Below are 14,157 nucleotides of genomic sequence, written 5' to 3'. Positions count from 1 at the left end.
CTACCAGTAGCGTATAAGGTATTTTCCAAGATTTTATTAAGTAGAATAGAAGTAAAACTAGTCAGTCATTTAGGTGAATATCAAGATGGCTTAAGAAAATAAAGGTCATTCTCAGAACCAATATTTAATTTCATGTCAGTACTTCGCCGCATATTACTTAATTTACGGGTCATTGTAGTTATGTTTGTCGATTTCAAGATGGCTTTTGATTCTATTGACAGAGAAACTATAATAGATAAAATAATTCGAGAATTTGGCATAAAGTCTAAATTGGCAAACATAATCCTTGAAACACTTGCAGATACAACCTTTAACCTAAAGGTTATGGGGGAAATTTCGCAGCCTTTCAAAATAAAAGCAGGTGTACGACAATGTGACGGCCTATTCCCAATTCTTTTTAGTAGTGTGTTAGAGAAATCAGTGAGAATTTGGAACGAAAAGCTTATTGAACTCTACATCTCGCCTACAAGGTTAGGAAGAGGAAGCAAAAAGATCGAATTTTACTGTCTTGCATTTGCAGATGATTTTGCTATACTTCCGACAACGTGGCATCTGCTATAACAAATAAATCTTGTGGAAGAAATAGTCAGCAGAACTGCCTTAAGAATTTCTGCAGAAAAAACGAAATTTGAAACTAACGTTAAGGTTCCTCAAACATTTCTGAAAACAAATGCTGGTCAAATAGAGGGGGTAAAAATTTAAATATCTAGGTGAGATAATCGAAGAAAAATGTTTTGGAAAAATCTGCAATAGAGGAAAAGTTGCATAAAATGGGGAGAGCATATGGTATCACCAAAGACCTCTATAATATAAAGTGCCCATCCAAAACTGCAAAAATAAGGCATTAAAAACAATAGTGAAGCCAGAATGCCTTTATGTAACCGAATAGTCAGCATTAATCTATAATTTAGATAAATTCTAAGTTCTAGAAAGGCGAGTCATAAGGTAAATCTTAGGACCGCGAAACACAGCAGAAGAAGTAATGCTGAAGTATATCAAAATATTTTCTTTATTTTAAACGTAATGAGAAAAAGAAGACCCATGTTTTTAGGACATTTATGTCGAATCCAAGGCAGTAGATTAACTAAGAAGATTTCCAAATATTTGTGGGGTAAGAAGTCCACAACAAGCTGGGTCAACCAAGTAGAAAAGGATTTAGAAAGAAACAATACAAAAACAGAAGATATAACCAACAGAGAAGCATTTAGGAAAAAAAGTATTGAAAATGGAAGGATTCCTAGGAAAGGTAGCTAATAAGACTGGTTCAAAATGGTCTGGAGACAGAAGGAAGAAACATTGTGAATAGATGAAAGGGTACTGGAAGAAAAGAAAAGAACAAAACAACGAAGAAGTGAAATTGGAATGTTGTCTTCAGATGACCTATTTGCAGTAAAAAATACACAAATAACCATAGCATAATATATCTGCATATTTCACTTCACAATGTCGCACCACAATGCTTTTTCTTTTTCCTTCTGCAAAACTTTGCTCCGAAGCTCTGCAGTGGATAATACTAATATTGTATCTCCTTTTTGAGCTCAACAACTCACTCATTTTGGAGTGATGCTAGATCAGTTTTTCAGACAAGGAAATGGGAAATTACGGAACACGAAAACGGCATGGACAGGTCACGACTCAGCCGGCCGGTAGATGCCATTGGGCTTCTTTCGATAGCTTCCCTCACACGTTGTACAGATTGTGGGGTGACCGGTGGTCGCCCAGCGTGTGTCTCAGCAGCTACGGGTCCTGTACGCCGGAATTTGTTGACAAGCTACCGAATGGCAAGTCTTGTAGGGGCAACCTTCCGATACTTTCTCTCAAACAGTCTCTGGACCTCAGCATAGGTTTCGCCACGTAAACGATGTTCGGCAATTGTTAACATTGCGATGTCTCTTCACGGTAACTGTAACAGAAATAATTAACATTTTCGTTTTCCGCAAAATGGATACTTACTTTATGGGAACCCTGTATATTACACGTCTTTCCCTACAGCTTATCCTCATTGTTCTCGGTATTTCGAACACTTTGTACCATTTTACATTGTGGAAGGTTTTTTTCCGGGTCGACAAATCATATGAACGTGCTTCCATTATCAACCACAACGTCAGAGTTCCCTCTCTGGTGCCTTTACCTTTCCTAAAACCGAACTGATCGTCATCTAACTCATCCTCAATTCTCTTCTCAATTCTTCTGTGTATTATTCTTGTCAGCAACTTGTATAAATGAGTTGTTAAGCTGTTTGTGCGATAATTCTCGCAATTGTCATCTCTTGCAGTCGTCGGAACTGTGTGGATGATGTTTTTCCGAAAGTCAGATGGTATGTCGCCAGGCTCATACATTCTACACACCAACGTGAATAGTGGTTTTGTTGCCACTTCTCCCAATGGTTTTAGAAATTCTGATGGAATGTTATCTATTCTTTCTGCCTTATTTGATCATAAGTCTCCAAAACTCTTTTAAATTCTGATTCTAATACAGGATCCCCAGTCTCTTCTAAACCGACTTCTGTGTCTCCTTCTATCACATCAGACGTATGTTCCCCCTCATAGAGGCCTTCAGTGTCTTCCTTCCACCTATACGCTGTCTCCTCTGCATTAGCAGTGGAATTGCAGTTGCACTCTTAATATTACCACCCTTGCTTTTAATTTCACCGAATGTTGCTTTGACTTTGCTATATGCTGAGTCAGTCCCTCCAACAATTATTTGTTTTTCGATTTCTTCACATTTTTCACGCAGCCACTTCGTCTTAGCTTCCCTGCCCTTCCTGTTTATTTCGTTCCTCAGCGACTTGTATTTTTGTATTCGTTAATTCCGCTGACCATTTTTGTACTTCCTTCTCTCATCGATCAACTGGAGTATTTCTTCTGTTACCCGTGGTTTCTTCACAGTTACCTCCTTTGTACCTAGGTTTTTCTTTTCAGCTTCTGTGATTGCCCTTTTTAGAGCTGTCCATTCCTCTTCAGTTGTATTGCCTACTGAGATATTCCTTATTGTTGTATCTATAGCCTTAGAGAACTTCAAGTGCATCTCGTCAATCCAAAATCTGATTTCGGAATCTCTGACGATGATGTTATCTAACTGAAATAGTCCTTTATCACCCGTCCTTTTCCAAGAATACCTCCTCCTGTTAGGATTCTTGAACTGAGTATTCGCTGTTACTAGCTGAAATTTATTACAGGACTCAATTAGTCTTTCTCCTCTCTCATTCCTTGTCCCAAGCCCATATTCTCCTGTAACCATTTCTTCTACTCCTTATCCTAAGACTGCATTCCAGTCCCTCAGCATTGATAGATTTTCATCCCCCTTTACGTACATCGTCTGCTTGCTACGTCGCCATGTATACCTGAACTGTCGCTTTCGGTGCTGGTTTAGTGTCGATTCTGATACGAAGAATCCTATCACTGAACTGTTCACAGTAACGCACTCTCTGCCCTACCTTCCTATTCATAATGAATTCTACTCCAGTTATAGCATTTTCTGCTGCTGTTGATATTACCCAGTACTTATCTGACCAGAAATCCTCTTCTGTTTCCCATTTCATTTCACTGAGCTCTACTGTATCTAGACTGAGCCTTTGGATTTTCCTTTTCTAATTTTCTAGCTTCCCTACCATGTTCATCAAGCTTCAGACATTTCACGCCCCGACTTATAGAAAATTGTCCTTTGGTTGGTTATTCAATCTTTTTCTCATGGTCGCCTCGTCCCTTGGCAATCCCTTCCCGGGGATCCGAATGGAGGACTATCCCGAAAACTTTTGCCAGTGGAAAGATCATTATGATACTTTTTCAATCCCATGCTTATCCACGTTGTGTGTCCATGTTCCTGTTAGTTATGGAGTTTCCAAAAGCTCTGATGCTTAGAAATACATTTTTGGATAATAAACGCTGTAAACTTAAGCTTAATCCACAATGCCCTTTTTATCATTTTTATCCAGTCCCCTGGCACGTAAATATATTGTTCGTTTTTACCTGCTTATTCGATTACATTGAAGTCAACACTGTTAAAGAAGAGTGAATGGCTAAACTCTAGGATCGTCAAATCTATGGTTTCCATTTTCAGGTCAGGGGCTTGAGCTCATTTTAATAGATTTAGGACCATTTTAATGTTTCGATCTCTTCTAGTGCAGATTTTGAAAACAGAATTATCTGCGCACAGTTCGTACATTGTCTCTTAAAATAATGCTTAATAGTACGAGATGCTATTGACATTGTCTTTCTTTTCTCTCATTTTATAGATTATTAAAACTGTGGACTTCATTTTGAACAACTCTGACAAAATTTGACTGCACTTCTCCAGGAAAAAACTAACGCCACATGGTTGATGGAAATTCAGCTGTGGGCATGGTTCAACATTTTACATGAAAGTAACGCATTTTTACGATATATTGTATGTTCTCTTGAAAAATAACGAAAAGATTCAACTTAACTCTGAACTCTACAAATCAAGCACCACTATCCCACTCACCGTCATTCTAACTGAAAGAGTTGAAAAAAAAAAAAGTCGCCAGGACAAATCCCCATTCGGTTTTACAAAGAGTACTCTAAGTCATTGGCCCATTACTTAGTTTGCATCGTGAATCCCTCGACTAGCGCAAAGCGCTAAGCGACGGGGAAAAAGCACAGATGACTCCTGTATATAAGAATGGTAAATGAACGGATCGCAAAATTACAGACAAATTTCCTTAACATCGGTTTGCTGCAGAATTCTAGAACACAGTCTGAGTTCGAATATAATAAACGTCTTAGAGAATGAAGAGTTCATGTCCACGAATCAGCACGGCTATAGAAAGCATCACTCGTGGGAACTCGGATTTCTCTATTCTCACATGGTATACTGCGATCTATGGATGAAGGGCAACAGGCAGATTCCATATCTCTGGATTTCCGAAAAGCATTCGACACAGTACCCAACTGCAGACTTAACGAAGTTACGTGCGCACGGAATAAGCTCCCAGACATGTGACTGGCTCGAAGAATTCTTAAGTAAGAGAACCCAATTTGTTGTCCTCGACGCTGAGTGTTCTTAAGAGTCAGTGATAACAATCAGGAGTGCTCCAGGGAAGTGTGGTAGAACCGTTGTTATTTTCCATATACATAAATGATCTGGCACACAGGATGGGCAACAATCTGCGGTTGTTCGCTGATGATGCTGTGGTGTACAGGAAGGTGTCAAGGTGTCGAAGATAAGTGACTGTAGGTTGATACAAGATGACCTAGATAAAATTTCTAGTTGGTGTGATGAATGGCAGCTGGCTCTTAATGTAGAAAAATGTAAGTTAATGCGAATGCGTAGGAGAAACAAACCCGTAATGTTGGGATACAGCATTAGTAGTGTCCAACTTGACACAGTCACGACACTTAAATTTCTGGGCGTAACGTAGCGAAACGATAAGAAATGGAACGAGCGTATGAGGTTCAAATGGCTCTGAGCACTATGGGACTTAACTTCTGAGGTCATCAGTCCCCTAGAACTTAGAACTACTTAAACCTAACTAATCTAAGGACATCACACACATCCATGCCCGAGGCAGGATTCGAACCTGCGACCGTAGCGGTTGCGCGGTTCCAGACTGTAGCGCCTAGAACCGCTCGGCCACCCCGGTCGGCGAGCGTATGAGGATTGTGGTAGGGAAGGCGAATGATCTACTCTGGTTTATTGGGAGAACTTTCGGAAAGTGTGGTTGCCCTGTAAAGGAGATCGCATGTAGGTGTAGTGTTTGAGATTCCCACCAGATCGGCGGACTGATTTACCGGTAGGTTCGATCAGCGTGCAGGTGTTACGGATATGCGTCGGGCGCTCAAGTTGGAATCACTGGAGGGAAGAAACATTTATTTCGAGGAACACTATTGCGAAAGTTTAGAGAACCGGCATTTGAAGCTGACTGCAGAACGATCCTACTGCCCCCCCCCCCCCCTCCCTTCCCACATGCGTTTCGCGTAGGGGTCACACACGTGCGAGAAATTAGGGCTCATACGGAGGCATACAGGAAGTGGTTTTTCCCTCGCTCTCTCTGCAAGTGGAACAGGATACGAAACGACCAGTTGTGGTAAAGAGTATCCTTCGCCTCGCACCATACGGTGGCTGACGGAGTATGTATGTATGTACTTGTAGATGTAGATTACAACAACCTGTCTCATTCGCTTCCTTTGGTAACTGTGCAGATATCACAAGCGCATCTAAAATACGCAGAGAAAGTGCTATGGTGAACAAATTTGGATATGGTACCACTACAGTTCCAGTTTTAGAGAACGTAGCATACTCGATTCCGACTTTATAAACATTGTCGTGTAAAAACACTACATTGGTTGTTACGCATGTACAGAAAAGTTGAGATTCAAACAACTAATCCTTTGAGAATATACACAGAGTAAAATGACGATGTTAGAAGCGAGCAGGAAGACTAATCTCTTGAGGCAATAGCTTTTTTGTGAACCCTTTTAGCAAATGTCAGGAGACTACTGCATAAAATTAGCTTAAACGCTCGCTAGTCGGGCAGGAGAGTGTGCCTATCGTTGGCGTGGGCTGACATTTCCGTGATGAGTGTCCCCTGTGAACCCGTCGCCAAGTCCAGAGAGTCACATTACTCACACTTAAGCCCCACTGTTCTACACTTTTTGTCATCGCCGCTAAAGTCAGCGTTGCGACGGCTGGCCACAGCTGGAAGAGCTTACAGATTAAAAGTATTTAGGCTGCCCATTAACTAAATTTTGATAGATAGAGCCACGACTAGAACGTAGGTTCAACAAAACAAATCATTTGGCTTCCGCGTTCTAGGAAATATGATCCAGAATTATACATCCTCCCGTTACAGAGGACGTACACACAAATGATTGCTGATAGCAACAATAACAACTTCAGAAATGGACTGTAACTCATCAACAAATTTACAGTTTGTCTAGTTCCCTTCATACAGAGAATACTAAACAGAATTTTCTCAAAATGACAAGTCTTCAAAGTTTTTTGAGCGTAATTAATACGACGAAACGGGCTTACATACACACACTGTGGAGGATAATTCCTGATACGTATTGATACGATAGCAGTGGCATAGAATTTAATCGTTATTTCGCCAACTTTATGTAAATACAAAAAGTTATAGAAATTATCGTTCTTCTTCTTGCGTGAAGGTCTTCTAGGGACCACGATCCAATTTCAGTCCATAATCCTTTGCTGTTCTTGCGTCTTCTTCCTGAATTCCTTCCTTATTTCTGTACGTTCCTTTTTCATGTCTTCAGAACACTTTGTGGCAGTTTTATTTTCTCTTCTGTCTTGGAATCCTTCCAATGTTAACGTTTTTCCCCTAAAATTCTTTTTCCAATACTTTTCATTTTTTTTTTCCTTTCCAAATCTTTCCTAACCTGATGAAGCAGGAAGTTATTAATTACATTCCCCTAATGCGTCTGAAGATCTTACTTGGTGAGACTGCGGTTATTCATTCTGTAAATGTGTTCGGAAATAATAATCTCAAATTCCTTATTGTTTGTAATATATAGAAATCATTCGCCGTTTGCATTTGAAGACGAAGGAAATTTTTATTGCGATCGTATTTACCGTAGCATTTACGCAATATGGAACGGTCTTCTTTTCGGGATTTGGCAAATTTTACTTCATTATTTTAACTTTGTGGCGGAACGCTCTTTTGTGACGTTACCTGTCACTAGATGTCTAAAACCAATTGAAATCTGAGCCCTCAGAAATTAAATGACGACAGAAATCCTCATAGTGAGTTGTATTGGCTGCAGGTCTTTCCAGGAGATTGGTTCCTGGGTTCACTTGCACTAAAGGTGTTATGTTCCACGTTTTAATAAGTAAATAGAAACATTTATTCACAGAAATCACTTCAAAAGATCCACAATAGGAAACATCGACCACGTTGTTTCACTGTTGCTAACTTAATTTTGGCAGCTAATCACAAAATGTACACGAATTGTAGGTCAGACGACTTCCCTCATTATCATCTCATCCTGAACTGCCGTTGGCATCTCTCAAAAATCTGTTTGTAGACCTCTCTCTCCCCATCAGTTACGGGGACATGGGGTCACAAAAACAAAGTAAAAATATGTACATCACAGTGGGAAGTAAGCTGCCTGGGGGCAAAGTCTATTTTAATCTTTACTGATACATAAACAAGTCGTCGTTTAATATTGTTTTAAAAAATTTCAAAAAGTTCTTGTCCGATTTAATTCAGACGTTTACACGATATTCTAACAAACGTTCGGGCGGACATAAGCTACACATGTCTTTAATATACATGGTATATAAATATATAAGTTATATACACTATTTTAAGGGAAAGGTTATTGGTAAAAATATCGAATAGTTCTGGACCGATTTACTTCAAGTTTTTTCATGATTTTAAGCATTTCAAAGTTCTCTTAAATTTTGATTCTAATAATGGAGAACATATCTCTTTACTATCGACTCCCATTTCTTCTTCGACCACGTTATCAGATAGGTCTTCTACCTCACAGAAGCATTCGATATACTCTTTACACCTATCCTCTCTCTCCTCTCCACGTACCAGTGGAATCCCCATGCACTCTTAATGTTACCACCCTTGCTCTTAGTTTGTGCGAAGGTTGTTTTGACTTTCTATATGCAGAGTCAGTCCATCCGACAATCGCTTTTTCGATATGCTCACATTTTTCGTGCAGCTACTTCGTCTTAGCGTCCGTACACTTACTATTTATTTCATTCCTAAGTGACTTGTACTCCTGTGTTCCTCAATCTCCGTCAACATTTTTATACTTCTTTCTTTCATCGAGCGAGTGAAGTATTTCTTCTGTTACCCATGGTTTCTTCGCAGATACTTCTTTGTAACTAGGTTTTTCTTCTCAGCTTCTGTGATTGCCCTTATTAGAGATGTCCACTCCTCTTCAACGCTACTGCCTACTGAGCTACTCATTATCGCAGTATCTATAACCTTAGAGAACTTCAGGCGTATCTCGTCATTCCTTAGTACTTCCTTATCCCATTACTTTGTTTATTGATTTTTTCTGACAAGTTTATTAAACTCCAGCCTACTCTTCATCACTACTAAATCGTGATGCCAGGCTATGTCTGTTTCTGCGTATGCTTTAAAATTCAGTATTTGATTTCCGAAGCCCTGTCCGACCGTCATGAAATCTAACTGAAATCTTCCCGTAGCTTCCGCACTTTCCACATATACCTCCTCCTGTTGCGATTCTTGAACAGAGTATTCGCTATCACCACCTGAAATTTATTGCAGAACTCAGTTAATATTTCTCCTCTCATTCCAGCTACCGTCCGCCCCTGGTAACTGAGTGGAGCCGCCACGGTAGCTCAGCGTGTTCGGTCAGAGCGCTGGTTGGCCTCTGTAATAAAAAAAAACCGACTGGGAGGATCAACAAAAGACCCTGAACGGATGATGTGTGACAACGATAAAAAAAAGTGGTCAGCGCGACGGAATGTCATGCCTAACGGTCCGGTTCGATTCCCGGCTGGGTCAGAGATTTTCTCTGCTCAGGGACTGGGTATTGTGTTGTCCTTATCATCATTATTTCATCCCCATCGACACGCAAGTAGCCGAAGTGGCGTCAGCTCGAGAGACTTGGACAAGGCGAACGTTCTACCCGAAGGGAGGTCCTAGCCACACGGCATTTCCGTTCTAGCTACCAAGCCCATATTCTCAAGTAACCGTTTCGCATTCCAATCCCCCATGACTATCATATTTTCACCTCCCTTTACGTATTGAATTGCCCATTCAGTATCCTCATATACTTTCTGTATCTCCACATCTTGTAACTTCGGCATATCTACCTGAACTGTCGTTGTTGGTGTTTGTTTGCTGTCGATTCTGATGAGAACACTCTTTCATTGAGCCGTTCACAGTAACTCACTTTCTGCCCTACCTTCCTATTCACAACAAATCCTACTTCCATAGTATCACTGTCCGCTGCTGTTGACATTGCCCTATACTCACCTGACCAGAAGTCTTTGTCTTCTTTCCAATTTCACTTGACCAACCCCCACTGTATCTAGATCGAGACTTAGCATTTCCGTTTTCAGATTTCCTAGCTGCCCTACAACGTTCAAACTTCTGGTATTCCATGCCTGGACTCCTAGAACTTTATCCTTTAGTTGGTTGTTCAATATGTTTCTTGTGATCACCTCCCACTTGGCAGTCCCTTTCCAGTGATCCGAATAATGAGGAACTATTCCGGAATCTTTTGCCAATGGAGAGATCATCATGACACTTTTTCAGTTACAGGCCACATGTCCTGTGGATATACGCTATATTTCTTTAATACAGTGGTTTCCATTGCCTTCTGATTCTCATGCCGTTGATCACTGCTGGGGCTGGGTTCGAACCCGGAACCGAGGACCGTCACTTATATAGCAAATCAGTCGGAAGTATACAAATGTGACAGCAACAACAATTTAATTACTTTTTCCTTTCACGTCTCGTTCTACTATCTTATCAAAATAAATGTAGATCAAATTTGAAGTAATTTAAAGAGATCGTAAATTGTTATGTAAAGTGTCTCATCTAAAAGAAACTGTTTGCTGATTGCAAAACTGGTCGTAGATTTTGCGTGACAACCCTATTTCCAAAGGTATGGAAAATTCAATATTGAAATTAATGTTTTGTTAACATAAATACACCTGATGTGCTTGGAATCCAGTTATAGGTGCGAAAAACTATATATTCTCATCTAACATTAGTTGAGCTACATGTCTGAAAACATCTTTTAATCGGAATTTCGTACTGCATAGCAGATTCCACACATGATACAGTTTTGTAATTAGCCAAAATGTAGCCCCTGCACTCAGCCTGTTATCTTACCGTAATGTTTAGATGTTACAGTAAAATATAGGGTAATGGATTTATCTAGTTTCAATATCCGGAATATGCATTTCTTACAAAAATGGCTCAAATGGCTCTAAGCGCTGTGGTACTTAACATCTGAGGTCATCAGTCCCCTAGACTTAGAACTACTTAAACCCAACTAACCTAAGGACATCACACACATCCATGCTCGAGGCAGGATTCAAACCTGCGACCGTAGCAGCAGGACGGTTCCGGACTGAAGCACCTGGAACCGCTCGGTCACAGCGGCCGGCGGATTTCTTACAGGAATATGTAAACATAGTTTCAGAAGGTTTGTCTGGTACCTACGGATTCAATCATCAGCAATGTTACGTTGCTTTTAAAGACATGTGACGAGTACAATAAAAATGGAAAATATGTAATATCACGTTAGGTTACAATAAAAAAGAGTCTGTTGGATGGTTTGTGATCGACTTTGCGTCAATAATCGATAATCGATCACTTAAATTGTAGCTCCTGACGTCATAATTAATATTGTAACCTGAAGGAAGAGTGTCGTAAGTGCCATCTGTCTACGAATTGTGTAAACTTTCGTCTCTGTGATGTCCCATTTAACTATTTGTATATTTTATTCTTTGAGGCGTAATTTGATTACCAGTTTAGCGTTTACAAGGAAGAATATAAGTCTCCCAAAATCCACACGCATGTTGACCGGTGCACCGACCCAACGCGCGAATTCAAATGGGGTCTGACCCACCTCCTTCTCTCGCAAGCTAGCGTGCTGCTCGTAACGCTGTATAAGCAAATGGGAATCATTACTGCATTAGTTACGCTTAAAGCGCATTTTAGTGTACTGTGCATTTCTTTGTAAGCGTATTTGTAAAATGTTTCTTGTGTGGTACACAGCGATCTCTGTGTATTAGGTACTTGTGAAAGATCTGACGACAGAGTCCAGTGCTGTTACAGGTACACGTATTCCCGATCACACCATTCAGTGTTCGTTATTGATGATGGGGCTTCATAGCAGCAGACACATTTTACTATGTTGACCCAAAGACATCGTGAAATGCGACTTCTTTGGGTACGGGGTCATCGAGGGTGGATCATGGGTCACTGGAAACGTGTCGCCCAGTCGGATGAATCACGTTACTGCTACATTAGATCGATGACTGTGTCCTGATACGCCCTAATCGGCTGTTCAAAACACACACCTCACGACGTGCACGCCGACCGGTTGGGGAAGTTTTATGTTTATGAGGGATATTCTCTTGGGATTCCATGGGACTTGTGGATCATGCGAACGTTATTGCGAACCACCTGCTGTTCTTCACGTTTGATGTCTTCCGTGACAGCGAAGGAATATTCCAGCAGGATAACTGTCCATGCCAAAATGTCAGAATCGTGCAACGGTGGTTTGAGAAGCGTGCTAGTGAAGTCACATTGATGTGCTGGCCACCAAATCCATCGGAACACATATGGAACACTATCGTTCGCCAGCTATGCGCCCACAACCACCAGCACGTCATTTACGGGAATGGGCATAGACATCTGACGCCACATTCCCCTGGGTATTACCATCCATTATCGAGTGGACATAATGTTTTGGTTCATGAAGGTATTGAGGGGGGGATAGAGGGGTCAGGATGGTCGGATGTGTTTAGATATAAGGAATAATTTCCATCGTACTAGAGGAACCCGTGGAGCCTTGAGGAAGACAGTTATTAAAAACATAGCCAAAAAATGATCAAGGACACCTAATGTAAGCTCTATTTCGAAATAATGTGGTTCGAACTGGAAACAAAGACGTGTGTGTCGCGTCAAACCACTGAGAAACAAACAACGATTCATTCTAATCTCACAAGATACGTTAAAAACATTCAGAGACTTGTTGTAACGATCCCTTTAGTTCAGTATAGGCCGGGTTGTCCAACCTGAGGGCTGAATGCAAGTATCAGTCCGGCCCAAAAGTGAGCATCTACAGCGTATCACACGATCGGTAAAAAAGTCCTTTCACGTTGAGATGTTAAACTGAATATTTTCGATTTGAAAGTCCCGAAAAATGATGCTACTTTCTCATTGGTCCGTCCTGTTCTTAACACTGACTTAAGTGCTATGTTGGAATCCCCAGAGTCTCGTTCTTTTAACTGGCCAAATCGTCACGCACCCTGGTCTGTTAGGCTACTTCGGTGCAACTGAGCTACTAGAGATTTAGAAACGTCTAAGGAGATGGGACCTGGATAAACTGAAAGAACCAGAGGTTGTACAGAGTTTCAGGGAGAGCATAAGGGAACAATTGACAGGAATGGGGGAAAGAAATACAGTAGAAGAAGAGTGGGTAGCTTTGAGGGATGAAGTAGCGAAGGCAGCAGAGGATCAAGTAGGTAAAAAGACGAGGGCTAGTAGAAATCCTAGGGTAACAGAAGAAATATTGAATTTAATTGATGAAAGGAGAAAATATAAAAATGCAGTAAATGAAGCAGCAAAAAGGAATACAAACGTCTCAAAAATGAGATCGACAGGAAGTGCAAAATGGGTAAGCAGGGATAGCTAGAGGACAAATGTAAGGATGTAGAGGCAGTATCACATGCTGTGATACTGCCTACAGGAAAATTAAAGAGACCTTTGGAGATAAGAGAACGACTTGTATGAATATCAAGAGCTCAGATGGAAACCCAGCTCTAAGCAAAGAAGAAAAAGCAGAAAGGTGGAAGGAGTATATAGAGGGTCTATACAAGGGCGATGTACTTGAGGACAATATTATGGAAATGGAAGAGGATGTAGATGAAGATGAAATGGGAGATATGATACTGCGTGAAGAGTTTGACAGAGCACTGAAAGACCTGAGTCGAAACAAGGCCCCCGGAGTAGACAACATTCCATTGGAACTACTGACGGCCTTGGGAGAGCCAGTCCTGACAAAACTCTACCATCTGGTGAGCAAGATGTATGAAACAAGCGAAATACCCTCAGACTTCAAGAAGAATATAATAATTCCAATCCCAAAGAAAGCAGGTGTTGACAGATGTGAAAATTACTGAACTATCAGTTTAATCAGTCACAGCTGCAAAATACTAACACGAATTCTTTACAGACGAATGGAAAAACTAGTAGAAGCCGACCTCGGGGAAGATCAGTTTCGATTCTAGAAACACTGCAACACGTGAGGCAATACTGACCTTACGACTTATCTTAGAAGAAAGATTAAGGAAAGGCAAACCTACGTTTCTAGCATTTGTAGACTTAGAGAAAGCTTTTGACAATGTTGACTGGAATACTCTCTTTCAAATTCTAAAGGTGGCAGGGGTAAAATACAGGGAGCGAAAGGCTATTTACAATTTGTACAGAAACCAGATGGCAGTTATAAG

The sequence above is a fragment of the Schistocerca serialis genome, chromosome 8, assembly GCF_023864345.2.
Source record: "Schistocerca serialis cubense isolate TAMUIC-IGC-003099 chromosome 8, iqSchSeri2.2, whole genome shotgun sequence".
Classification (NCBI taxonomy): Eukaryota; Metazoa; Arthropoda; class Insecta; order Orthoptera; family Acrididae; genus Schistocerca; species Schistocerca serialis.
The sequence above is the reverse complement of the archived record's forward strand: the minus strand, read 5'-3'. Positions refer to the sequence as shown.